This window comes from Oryctolagus cuniculus, chromosome 1 (genome assembly GCF_964237555.1).
Source record: "Oryctolagus cuniculus chromosome 1, mOryCun1.1, whole genome shotgun sequence".
NCBI classification, from domain to species: Eukaryota; Metazoa; Chordata; class Mammalia; order Lagomorpha; family Leporidae; genus Oryctolagus; species Oryctolagus cuniculus.
This window is the reverse complement of record NC_091432.1, coordinates 48,243,068-48,256,802: the sequence shown is the minus strand read 5'-3', so window position 1 is coordinate 48,256,802 and position 13,735 is coordinate 48,243,068.

The following is a 13,735-nucleotide window of genomic DNA, read 5'->3' as shown; positions in this document are numbered from 1 at the left end:
GGGCGTCGGGGCGGGCCAATAGGCAACCGAGGCGGCCGGGAAGTGACCAATGAGAAGGGAGAAGCCGCAGGCACAGCGTTGAGGGTTCTCCTGAGGGCGGGGCAGCGTTAGCCGCCAGCCGACCTCCGCGGGGTGCTGACGGCGCCCGCCCGATTGCGCCTTAGCTTTCAAGTGTATCTGACTGGTGTTTTAATTAAGCTAATGTTAGTCCATCCATGATCTCAGACTTCTAATACTAAACAAACAATCCAGAGTTGGAAATTCGCTCTCAACCTGGGTGACATCTATGATTTACCTGCTGAGGGTTTGCACTGCTTCTCCCGTGTTGGGGACCAAATCAGGAATGTCCTATCCAACCCCCGCCCCATCCCCAATCCCCATCTCAAAGCCCAGTCTTGCCGCATCCTTCGCTTGGTTCCTTGAGGCAGAGCAATCGCTAAGCTTTTAGAAGGTGTGTGTGCGGTGCCTTTTGAATTTAAAAATGCTTAAGTTGCAAGCAGATGGGCGTGCTCTATTGGCAGAAAATCAAGTTACAGGCTCTGTGACGACATGGCACAGACTTGGAATAGGTTATTTATGGGTTAAGTGTTTGGACCATTAAGATGGCCTCCAAAAGGGCTAACCAGCCCTCCTCAGTATCCACAGTGGGTGGGGCTGAGGGGTTCCCAGAGCCCTCTGGATACCAAAATCCAAGGATGCTGAAGACCTCTATAAAAGATGGCCTGGTACTTACATCGAACCCATGCACATCCTCCTATATGCTTTTAAATCATCTCTAGATTATCTAGAGACTATTATCTATTACCTAGAGATGATCTAGGTTATCACTTATCATACAACGAAAATGCTATGGGAATAGCTATTGGACTGTATTGTCTAGGACATAATGACAACAACAAGAGTCCGTGTTCGGCACAGGCACAATTTTTTTTTTTCTCGAGTATTTTCAATTCCTGATTGGCTGAATCCCCACATGTGGAGTCCATGCATGTAGAGAGTGGACCTCATGTGTCACGCACTCTATTGCAGGACATTCTTTTCTCCATTTTTTTTTTTTTTTTGACAGGTAGAGTTATAGACAGTGAGAGACACAGAGAAAGGTCTTCCTTCTGTTGGTTCAACTCCCCTAATGGCCACCACCGCCAGCGCTGCACCAGACAGGAGCCAGGTGCTTCCTCCCGGTCTCCCATGCGGGTACAGGTCCCAAGCACTTGGGCCATCCTCCACCGAACTCCCGGGCCACAGCACAGAGCTGGACTGGAATAGAAGCAACCAGGACAGAATCCGGCGCCCCAACCAGGACTAGAACCTGGTGTGCCAGTGCCGCAGGTGGAGGATTAGCCAAGTGAGCTACGGCGCCAGCCACTTTTCTCCAGTTTTTGAAGTCAGGTTTATTGATGTTCAATTTACATACAGTGATTGTCACCCTTTTGAGGTGTACAATTCTCTGAGTTTTGACAACCTATAGTCTGTAACCACCAAGCAGTCAACATATGGAACATTTCCATCACTCCAGAAAAGCTCCCTGAACAAAGCCCTCTCCCCCACACCCAGACCCTGGCAAACACTGGTCGGATTTCAAACTTGTCCCCATGGTTTTGCCTTTTCTGGAACGTTATAGGAATGTGTTTTAACAGAAAAATTTCTGACTTTTAATAATGGGATTTAACACTTGTATATCATGGATATATTTAATCTTAAAATGTTCGATTTCTCCTTTGCTCTCTCAACTTGAGTCTTTGCCAGTGTGATTAAATTTTCTTTAGTCCCTTTGAAAGAATCTAGTGGTGGAGCTGGCACTGTGGCTGCTGCACAGCTTTAACAGAAGTGGAGCAGCTGGGATTTGAACTGATGCCCATGTTGGATGCTGGCGTTGCAGGCAGTGGCTTAACCTGTTAAGCTACAATGCCAGTCCAGCCTTTGTCATTTTATATGCTACTTTCGAAGAAAAAACAATGGTACAGCATTTTATATGATAGCAGTTTGATGTGCATGTATGATAGAGAAAAAGAAGTATTTTCAGCTAAGACTATGGGCTGTGCATATAGTGAGATCAACTGGAATTCAAATTCAAGTCTTCCATTTACAGTCCATTGACAAATTTCCTAACCTCTTTGAACCTTGCTTCATCCATATGTGGAGATATTATCTTCCTTGTGAGTTAATCATGAGCTACACAATGATCTGCACAAACACTTTGTAAACGTTGTAGTCCTAAGATGTTACCCCCGAGACAGCAAAAGCCATGTTGAATTTTTAGTGCTGTCATTAAGCAACATGTCAAACATGGGGATAAAATGTATGGAGAGGATAGAGAAGAACTTTCTCTGTTTTGTTCAGTTAGGCCGAAACGAGCTGTCGCCTTGCCACACAGGGCATGTGCCTCGGGGAGACTCCTTGGCAAAGGTACTCTCTAGTTATCGATAGAGATTTTAACACATGCTATACATAAAAGAGTCCAAAATGCATGCCAATGTGGAGGATAGCCCAGGTGATTGGGCACCTGCACCCGCATGGGAGACCACCTGGCTCCTGGCTTCGGATCGGTGCAGCACGTCGGCTGTAGTGGCCATTTCGGGGGTAAACCAATGGAAGGAAGACCTTTCTCTCTGTCTCTCTCTCTCTCTCACTGTCTAACTCTACCTGTCAAATAAGTTAAAAAAAAAAAAAAGGCATGCCAATTCTCTTGTGATTGGAGACTAGGGTAAAAGAAGAATTGTTTTAGACATCACAATGTGATTGTGCATGCAATTAAGAAAAAACCTGGACAGGCATTGAAGCAGGGTGGGTTAGGGCAGTTTGGGATGCCCACATTCCATATCAAGGTGCCACAGTTCAAGTCCTGGCTACCTTGCTTCCGATTCATTTCCCTGCTGATGCACACCTTGGAAAGCAGCAGGCAACAGTTCAAGTGCTTGGGATCCTGCAAACCACATGGAAAACCCAAATGGAGTTCCTGGATCCTGGTTTCAACCCGACACAGCCCTGGCCATTGCAGGCATTTGGGGAATGAACTAGCAGATGGAAGATCTCTGGAAGATCTTTCTCGTGCTTGCTCTTACTTTCTTGATATCTAGCTTTCAAGTGGATGAAAACACATAAACTGTCGCTCCCCGTCTTCGTGGAGGAACGACACAGGACCCTGCGTTGTTCTTTCGTCTGCTCGGCCCTCCCCGGGTTGGCTACCGTCCCTTCCACCTCCGTGGAAGGGCGGTTCCCCCTGGCCACTTTCCCCACTTCCGCAGGGGAGCGGCACACCGCCGGCCGGCTCTCTCAGGGGCTGCTCAGATGTTATTCGGATAGATGTTCCTGGTGCATGTTGTCTCTCTCCTACTTTATAGTCCTCTTCCACCAATCCCAACTCTGCTACCCACACGCCGAGTACGCTGCTCTCCTCCAATCAGGAGCAGGATCAGCTCCTGGAGGTCATCACTCAAGTTGGCAAGAGGCAGCTGCGTAGAAGCTGTTTCCTCCTCTCCCAGCGCCATATTGTGGGAGAGCAGATGCATAGAATAAGTCTTAATTCCAGTAACTTAGTCTAGTCCGAGTTGCTCCCCACAATAAACAAGCCTTTTTAATTTTTATTTATTTTTTACTTATTTGACAGAGTTAGACAGTGAGAGAGAGAGAGACAGAGAAAGGTCTTCCTTCCGTTGGTTCACTCCCCAAATGGCCACTACGGCCAGCTCTGCGCTGATCCAAAGCCAGGAGCCAGGTGCTTCCTCCTGGTCCCCCACGCGGGTGCAGGGCCCAAGCACTCGGGCCATCCTCCACTGCCTTCCTGGGCCACAGCAGAGAGCTGGACTGGAAGAGGAGCAACCGGGACTAGAACCCGGAGCCCATAACCAAGTGAGCCATGGCACCGGCCTGCCTTTTTTATTTAAAGAAAGAAAAACATCCTTTCAGGACTAGTAAATCCTTTCAGGAAAAAATGAAGCCCAAAGTAAAAGTTGCGGTTATTCTTTACCAGTAACATGTGCTGATAATGGATACACAGCAAGATGAGGCTTTTTTTAAATTACTAATAATCTCTTAAAGTTACAGTGCTTTGCATTTTTTTTTTTTTTGACAGGCAGAGTGGACAGTGAGAGAGAGACAGAAAGAAAGGTCTTCCTTTGCCGTTGGTTCACCCTCCAATGGCCGCTGCGGCCAGCGCGCTGCGGCCGGCGCACCACGCTGATCCAATGGCAGGAGCCAGGTATTTATCCTGGTCTCCCATGGGGTGCTGGGCCCAAGCACTTGGGCCATCCTCCACTGCACTCCCAGGCCACAGCAGAGAGCTGGACTGGAAGAGGAGCAACCGGGACAGAATCCGACACCCCGACCGGGACTAGAACCCGGTGTGCCGGCGCCGCAAGGCGGAGGATTAGCCTAGTGAGCCATGGCGCCGGCCGCTTTGCATTTTTTGAAGTACTTTTATTTGTACTGTTTACTGTGGTCTGTAATGTAACTGAGACTCAGAATGGTTCAGGGACTTTCCTGAACTTATGTGCTTGAAAATGGCATTAACACGAACTTGAACCCAGTTGTTCTCACAGCCCTGTGCTACCTCTTCTAAGGGGAAAGGTGACTTGCACTTCAGTGAATGAGGATGTGGCCAATTAACTGGGGGAGCTCCCTGAAGCAGGCTCCCCCCATCCTCCGGAAAAGCACAATCACAGGAGGGGCACTCCCTGAGCTTACTTCTGTCCACAGCACTGCAATCGTGTGTCCCTTGTTTCTCTCCCTGACCAGAAACTCCTTCAGGACAAGAACTGTGCCTTTCATCTCCAAGGCCCGGGATCCAGCACAGTGCCAGTTACACAGAAAGAGCTCCAGGGATAATTATTCAACATGCACTTATTGAGGAGGAAGAAAGAGTGCAAAAATGAGCAAGTCTATGGGAGAGAGATGAAAGAGGTGATACTAACTCTGTAATTCTTAACTACAAGATCAAAGCTCCATTAATGTATCTATGAGTATAAAACAAAGGCTGCTTCTGCAAGAACTCAGATGCTAGAGGCCATATGGGATTCCACCCAAGGTAAAATGGAAATTAATCTCATGAAGCAAAGAGATGGAGGGGAGAGATCAAGCCAGGACATAATCTCCTGAGTCCCCAAGATCCAGATGGACTAAATCTTCCTCCACAGAGCACACTAATCTTCACAGCACGACGCCTTCAGTGGGCATTCGCCCCAGCTAACACCTGAGCAGCTTTAGGGGAAGAGCTGGGGACAGACCTGTATGCACACTGCCATATGCAAGGTCCACTATAAATCTGCTTCAGTTCTCAATTACACTTCTAAAAATCACAATTGGATACACTGCTTATCATCTGACATTTCTTCAACACTCCACCCTGAGAAATCTTATTACCTTGTGAGCATTTCAAGCACATGAACAAAGCAGCCCAACCGGAACAGGTCATGACAAAAGCCTCCATTTGTCATGCCCTATGGCTTGCCTAAAATCACAGCAACAGGCAGGGATCAGAATCCAAGATCTCCCTTATCCCATGGAAATTTTCACCTCAGTGGATCACAAAATTTCAAAAAGTGGATTTAAGATCCCAAAGGACTCATTTCATTTTTTCAAGGATTTTAGATTTCATTAACTTTGGATTCAGAATCATACAGAAACCTCTCAATTCAGCAAATCAAAACAATTTGCACCAAAATAAGTTTTAATTCCATTTTCCATGAGCTTTTTGGAGTAGTAAGTAAAGCAAACAGTGCGAGGGAATGCCTGTAACCATGGAATTACAGAGCACTCAGAATCATTAGGAAACACTGGTTATTCTGATTTTTACCATGAGAGGGACTGTGTTGCAGCATGAGAACAACTGCTTGGGGGAAATATGTCCCATTGCTCAGGCACCCTTGGTTTCCCCCAGCATCTGCTTTTACTGTTTGCTTTGTGCTGTTTAGACAGGCATTATCACCCTTCTCATTCAGTGCAACTAGTCATTTCACTTACAAGTCAAACAGCATTTGTTGGGACCATGGAAAGCAAAGCCAGACCTTTTGTCTAATTAGCAATCTCTGAAGCTTTTATGAAAGGGTATTACTGAGTTTACATCAGGGAAGTGAGCAAACTTGATGATTAACCTCCCTTCTTGTTTCTACAACAGAGCTCAAGGCAGTGTGCTTTCACAGTAATCAGGAAGTTTCTGAGAAAACCCAAATGGAACCACCTGGAAGAGCCAAGGAAAGAAAACACAGCATGTGGAGACACAAGGAATGCCAATTCTGGAGTCCCAAATGGACAGATGGGAGACACCATCCCCTTGGTTTGGGAAAATCCTATCAATGTGGCATTAGTTCCCTGGACCCCACCACGGAAGGGGTTTGTCCAGGGCACCTTCTCACAGGTCCCAGGTATTAGAAGGCTTTTCCGGCTCCACTGTGGCCAAAATTAATCAAATAAAGCCCCATCTTTCTCTACAGAGTGGCAGCACTGCCCTTAATCTGCCTTTATTCCTCACTGGGGGTTGGAGGAGTGGCCTACGGCTTATGTATTACATAACACTTTCCTCAGTGGGCAATCCAGTCAGTGGTAATCAGATGCATACATAAGCTGAATGTGACTTCCTAAGTGTTTGCTACACGGAAGGGTCCCAGAGGGGTCACAACAAAGTGTGTCCAGGAAAAGGAAACCTCAGAGGACCCTGGAGCAGCCTTTGTCCTTTGCAGATGATATGGGGAAACACGTCTTACACAGCCACTTAGCAAGTTCAGAGCCACTACAAAACACAGCTGAGAGCCTCATCAGCTCCTGCAGTGAGGTCCAGCCTTTCCTCTTGGTGCTCATCTCACTGAGAGTCAAGGAGATGCCCAGGTGTGCACCTGGCCAAAAGCAGAGAAGAGGAAGTGCCACACGGAGCCCTCTGGTCTACCAACTGGCTCCCATGTGCAGCAGAAATGGTTATTGTCTGTCTCTGTAATAAAATCATTCAATACAGTTTGTGGAGCTTTAAATCAACCTCGTCAGTGTCACCAGGCAATTTTCCCCAGCAAAGTAGGCGAGCTGGTGAGGTATGAACTCCAGGAATACAGAAAAGGACTGCAGTGTGTCTCTTGAAAAGGCTTTGCACGGGAAATGGTATGGAATAAAAAATGGTGCTGACCATGAAATCCATTGAAAAACTCTTATTATGGAACTCTGCCCCTGTAGCAACAAATTTTCTACTGCAGCATGGATTTCTTCCCCAAAACACTGTAAAACTGTTATGAGCCAAAAAACAAGAGATAAGGCCACAAAAAGTGAAATCTGATCCCTATACTGGTTTAGCTTCCAGAGGGTGGTAGCCATAAGCAGACTGTTAATCTCCATCTTTGGCACAGTAACACTTCTGGAAAGCTCGTGCTGGCTAAGGAACCAGCAGACTGCACTCTGCCTGCCTCCTGGGTGGCAGAGTCACATCTGGGTTTTGTGGCACCTGAAGCTTTGTATTTGTGATTAAGCATTTGTTTTCATTTATTTGAAAGGCAGAGGAAAGAGACAGCCAGAGATCTTCCAACCACTGATTCATTCCCCAAATTCCTGCAACAGCTGGAGCTGGGCTAGACTGAAGCCAGGAGCCAGGAACTCCATCTAGGTCTCCCACGGAGTGGCAGGTACTCAAGTACTTCAGACATCTGATGCCTTCCAGGGCACACATTAGCAGGAAACTGGATCAAGAGAGGAGTAGTTGGGCCGGCACCATGTCTCACTTGACTAATCCTCCGCCTGCGGCGCCAGAATCCCATACAGGCGCCAGGTTCTAGTCCCGGTTGCTCCTCTTCCAGTCCAGCTCTCTGCTGTGGCTCACTGCTGAAGGCAGTGGAGGGTGGCCCAAGTGCTTGGGCCCTGCATCTGCATGGGAGACCAGGAGGAAGCACCTGGCTCCTGGCTTTAGATTGGCGCAGTGCACCGGCTGTAGCGGCCATTTGGGGGGGTGGGGTGAACCAAAAGAAGGAAGACCTTTCTCTCTGTCTCTCCCTCTCACTGTCTATAACTCTACCTGTCAAATAAATAAATAAAAAATCTTAAAAAAAAAAAAAGAGAGGAGTAGTTGATTCAAATCCCAGCACTAATACGGGATGCAGACATTCCAAGTGGCAGCTGACCTGCTGCACCACAAGGCCTTTCTTGGCACCTAAAGTTTGTTCATTTCAAAGACCCTGTTCAGGAATACAAAATTGCAAATTCAAACTTCCTAGATACCTCTCAGAGTCTTTGAAGGAGCCCCAGATAAGAGGCCTTTAAACCAGTGGTTCCAAACTTTGCTGAACATTAGAAGGTGGGGAGCTTTGAAAACTCATGATGCCCAGCTCTCAGCCCATACCAATGAAATCAGTCTGGGGGCAGGAGTCAGGCATCAGGATTCTTTTTTTTTTTTTTTTTTTTTTAAGATTTATTAATTTACTTGAAAGTCAGAGTTACAGACAGAGAAGGAGAGGCAGAGAGAGACGTCTTCAATCCGCTGGTTCACTCCCCAAATGGCCACATTGACTGGAGCTACACCGATCCGAAGCCAGGAGTCAGGAGCTTCCCCTGGGTTTCCCACACAGGCTCAGGGGCCCAAAGACTTGGGCCATCTTCTACTACTTTCCCAGGCCACAGCAGAGCGCTGGATTGGAAGTGGAAAAGCTGGAACTCGAACCAGCGCCCACATGGGATGCCAGTACTGCAGGCAGCAGCTTTTACCCGCTACGCCAAATCGCTGTCTCCAGGCATCAGGATTCTTAAAGATGTCTCAGTGATTCCAATGCACATCCAAGTTTAGGAACGACAGCCTGAAACTTAAGCTCTATTAGCTTCAGCCACGTCAGCCTCAGGAATGGGGGCATAGTTTCATTCATTCATTTAATCCTGTGGAGAGTGCTGCACTATCTGACATTAAGCATGGTGCCTGACATGTGGCTGGCTGTGGGGAGCAACTCGGACTAGACTAAGTTACTGGAATTAAGACTTATTCTATGCATCTGCTCTCCCACAATATGGCGCTGGGAGAGGAGGAAACAGCTTCTACACAGCGGCCTCCAGTTCAACCAATAGACTGTGGGACCTGCTCCTGATTGGAGGAGAGCAGCGTACTCGGCGTGTGGGTAGCAGAGTTGGGATTGGTGGAAGAGGACTATAAAGGAGGAGAGAGACAATATGCACGAGGAACATCTATCTGAAGGAACACCTGTGCAGCCCCCGAGAGAGCCGGCCGGCGGTGTGCCGCTCCCCCGCGGAAGTGGGGAAAGTGGCAGGGGGAACCGCCCTTCCACGGAGGTGGAAGGGTCGGTAGCCAACCCGGGAAGAACCAGCAGCAAACCCGGGGAGGGCCGAGCAGACAAGAGAACAGCGCAGGGTCCTGTGTCGTTCCTCCACGAAGAGGGGGAGCAACAGCTGGCAATCAGCAAATGCTTGCTGAATGTACAAATGAATCTGGTTAGGTCGTCTCTCCTGTTTCCCACTGGAGACTGTTTGTAGACTGGATTTGGCATCTCCACCTTATCTTTTCCTTTAGCTGTGTCAGCATTTTAAAGAGTATACTCAAAATAAAGGCACTCCATGGCTCCACCACATATACTAGATGGTTCTGTGGATTCTTGATATAAGTCAGTCAAGGGGCCAGCACTGTGGCATAATGGGCTAAGTCTCCGCATGTGGTGCTGGCATCCCATATGGTCCGAGTCCCAGCTACTCCTCTTCAGATCCAGCTCCCTGCTAATGTGCCTGGGAAAGCAGCAGAGGACAGCCCAAGTGCTTGGGCCCTGCACCCATGTGGGAGACCTGGAAGAAGCTACTGGCCCCTGGCTTTGGATTGGCTCAGCCCTGGCCATTGTGGCCATTTTGGAGTGAACTAGCGGATGGAAGACCTTTCTGTCTATAACTCTACCTCTCAAATAAATAAATAAATAAAATCTTTAAAACAACAACAAAGTCAGGGCGGGGACTGTGGTGTAGCAGGTAAAGCCACTGCCTGCAGTGCCGGCATCCCATATAGGCACCAGTTCACATCCTGGCTTCACTTCTGATCCAGCTCTCTATTATGGCCTGGAAAAGCAGTGGAAGATGGCCGAAGTCCTTGGTCTCCTGCACCCACATAGGAGACCTGGAAGAAACTTCTAGCTCCTAGCTTCAGATAGGCACAGCTCCAGCCGTTGCAGCCATCTGGGGAGTGAACCAGTGTATGGAAGACATCTCTCTCTCTCGTTCTTTCTCTGCCTGTGCCTCTCAGTTACTCTGCCTTTCAAATAAAATAATCTCAAAAACCTTAGTGTCCTCCTCTTTGTCTCCTTGGAAATGAACCTACCTGTGGGGCAGAATTGAGTGTGCCAAAAACAACCTGGAAGAATTCTCAGTTACCTGCTAAAACTTCAGCAACTTCATTTCCTCTCTTTCCCCATGCTGCAGGGTCTCAAAATTGCACTCATGCAGTTACTCGACGTGGAAAGAAAAGGTAACAGCTTCATTTTGCCTGTAATGAATCTGAAATTTCTCTGGAATCCCTCTCTGTTCACAGCAGGAAAATTAATAAAGCAAAGATGCAATTCAGTTTAGCTTTATTATGGTCTGATAATGTAAGTCGATTTTTAAAGAACTGCTCAGACTCTCAAGTTCAGTGTCTTAAATAGCTTCCTCCTAAGATGGTGTCTGAGTATGGAGGAGAGGTGTAGCTGAGCCCACGTGGCGGACATGAAGACGATGATGTTCTTTCCAGGTCTGGCCTCTTGGCTTCCAGAGTGTTAGCTGCTTCACTGCCACTTGAGGCCATCTTGTAGCTCACAAATGCAAGATGCTGTAGGGTGCTCCCTGAGTGACCCAACCCAGCCTCATCTCAGTTCCTACTAGCAACAAACCCTCAACTCTCATTCCCCCAGCCTTCTGGACCAGCACACCCTCTTCCTACTGCTATGGTTTCACTGTGCCCTGCCATGGTGGGCTTGTTGGCATATCCACTAGCTATCAATTCAGCATTGATACTCTATGGCAAAGCATAAAACCAGAGCCTCCTCTGCAGATGGAATATAGCCACACCTAGATTGGAATAGAAGCATCCTGAGAGAAGACTTTATTTATTTTTTTTTTAAGATCTATTTATTTATTTGAGAGGCAGAGCTACAGAGAGAGACAGAGAGAGGTCTTCCATCTGCTGGTTCACTTTGCAAATGGCTGCATTGGCTAGAGCTGGGCTGATTCAAAGCCAGGGGCCCAAGCACTTGGGCCATCTTCTACTGCTTTCCCAGGCCATAGCAGAGAGTTGGATTGAAAAGAGGAGCAGCCAGGACTCCAACCAGGAGCTTCTTCCTGGTCTCCCATGTGGGTGCATGGGTCCAAGCACTTGGGCCCTCCTCCACTGCTTTCCCAGGCCATTAGCAGACAGCTGGACTGAAACTCATCACCCATATGGGGTGCCTGCAATGCAGAAGGCAGCTTAACCTACTACACCACAGCACTGGCTCACATGAGATTTCTTCATAAAATCCCAAGAGGAATGGGACAAGCATTTTTTTTTTTTTGAAGATTTATTTATTTATTATTTGAAAGGGAGAGTTACAGAGAGGCAGAGAGAGAGAGAGAGAAAGAATCTTCTATCTGCTGGTTCACTCCCCAAATGGCCACAACGGCTGGAGCTGGGCCAGTCTGAAGCCAGGAGCCAGGAGCCTCCTCCAGGTCTCCTACATGTGTCCAGGGGCCCAAGGACTTGGGCCATCTTCTATTGCTTTCTCAGGCCATAGCAGAGAGCTGGATTGGAAGAAGAGTAGCCAGGACTCCAACCAGTGCCCATATGGGATGTGGGCACTGCCGGTGGTGGCTTTATCCACTATACCACAGCACCAGCCCCGGGGACAAGCAGTTAACTGTTGCCCTTACCTTTGGGGTAGAGAGGTGGTATTGGGCCTACATATGAATGGCAGGGAGGCAGCTGTGCAAAAAAGGGCCTCTTACAATGCATAAGCCCTGAAAACCCCAGATCTCCCTCTAGCATGTAATCTGGAGTCAACATGCACTGCTCCAGGGGAAATGATCTGAACCTTAACTTTCAGAAGGTGACAGAAGAGATCTCTCCCTAATCCTGATGTCACCTCTTTACTCCCACTAGGCATAATGTATAACACACGGTAAGTTCAGACCACAACATACTGTGGAATCAATGTGTTCACCTCCTATTCAGTTTCTCTCTTCCTGGTTCAACAAACTCCAAAAAACTGTGTGGTGATCACTTAATGGAAGTTTACCTCTGACCAAAGACAGGACTCTTACTAGAACCTATGTTTTATTAACAACTTGATTCTCCCAGAGGACCAAATTTTCTGCCCACTGAAACTCTCCAAGGACCAACAATCACCTTACAGAAAGTGGTGCTTGCAGACTGAGAACAAGTCAAAAGTAATCACAGGGGCTTAAAAAAAACTGAGTTCAAATTTTAGAGCCAGAAAAGAATGAGCTTATTTTAACCAAAGGTAAGTATTTCCCTAACTCTAGGAGGTGGCAGATCCTATATCGCAGAAATACACAAAACTCCCCAGCCCAATCCAGTTCTTCTGATGACAATCACTTTTCTGCAGCCTCGGCACTTCCTCCAGGACCAGATGCCCAAGGTTCCCTATGACAACTCTCCACATGTACACTGGGTCCACTGCCCACTGTCTCTGCTCCGGCTGTAATTATTTAGGCACAGCTGTACCCCTCTTCCCATGCCTACCTCCTCTCCACCATCCAACTGCTTTCTTCTGATTCTTTATATGCAGAATTGCAAAGCAAACTATCTGGGCTCTCATTGACAACTCTTGAATCTCCTTCCCATCACTTCTCTAGATTGAGAGGCTTGGAGACGAAATAAGAGAGGAAGAATTTTTTTAAATCTTTTTCAATTAACTTCCATCTCTTTCACGTCTGAGTAAACTCCGGGCCCAGAACCAGGATGATATGATTATGGAAACTATTAATCTCTCCATCAAAGGAGGGCCAGCTCATGGTTACGGAGCACTTGGCACGTTCCTCTAAAGGGCTTCTGCAGGATGATCCAGTTTCCCTTGAAGCCACAAGCGCTCAGGGCAACTTCCTAAAAGACAATATTTTATTGAGTACTTTGAATTGTTCTGGGAAATTTCTTTTGAAATTGCTCTAAAGGAATAAGAATCACACAATACATGTTCAAATAAAATGAAAAGAGGAAAAAAACCCTAACATTTTCAGATCACTCAAGGGTCATCTGAAAACGTGAAATCTGGATCTTTATAAAAACCATTCAGAAAAATCTTTTACCCACTTAATGTGTGCAACAAAAAGGTGCATTTGGAGCAAGAAGTCTCCAAACTGCTTTAAATATACCATCTTAAAACACTGAAATAATTTCTAGAGGTCATTTAAGGACAAACAAGTTATCTGACTTGTCTAAACCTAAAAGAATTTAATTTAGGAACTTTGTTCAGGATCTGTATCAACAGCTTTTCTCTTTCTCCTGACAGAGTACAGACTTCTCTGGATGGGAGAGGTAAAGGACTTAAGAGCTATTTGAGGGGCCGACGCTGTGGCGTATGTTAAGCCATTGTCTGCAGTGCCTGCATCCCTCATGGGCACCAGTTCCTGTCCCGGCTGCTCCACTTTCAATGGACTCCCTGATAACAAACCTGGAAAGCAGTGGAGGCTGGCCCAACTGCTTTCCACACGAGAAACCTGTAAGAAGCTCCTGGCTCTCGGCTTTGGATTGGCTCAGCTCTGGCTACTGTGGTCATTCTGGGAGTAAAACAGCGATGGAAGATCTTTCTCTGCC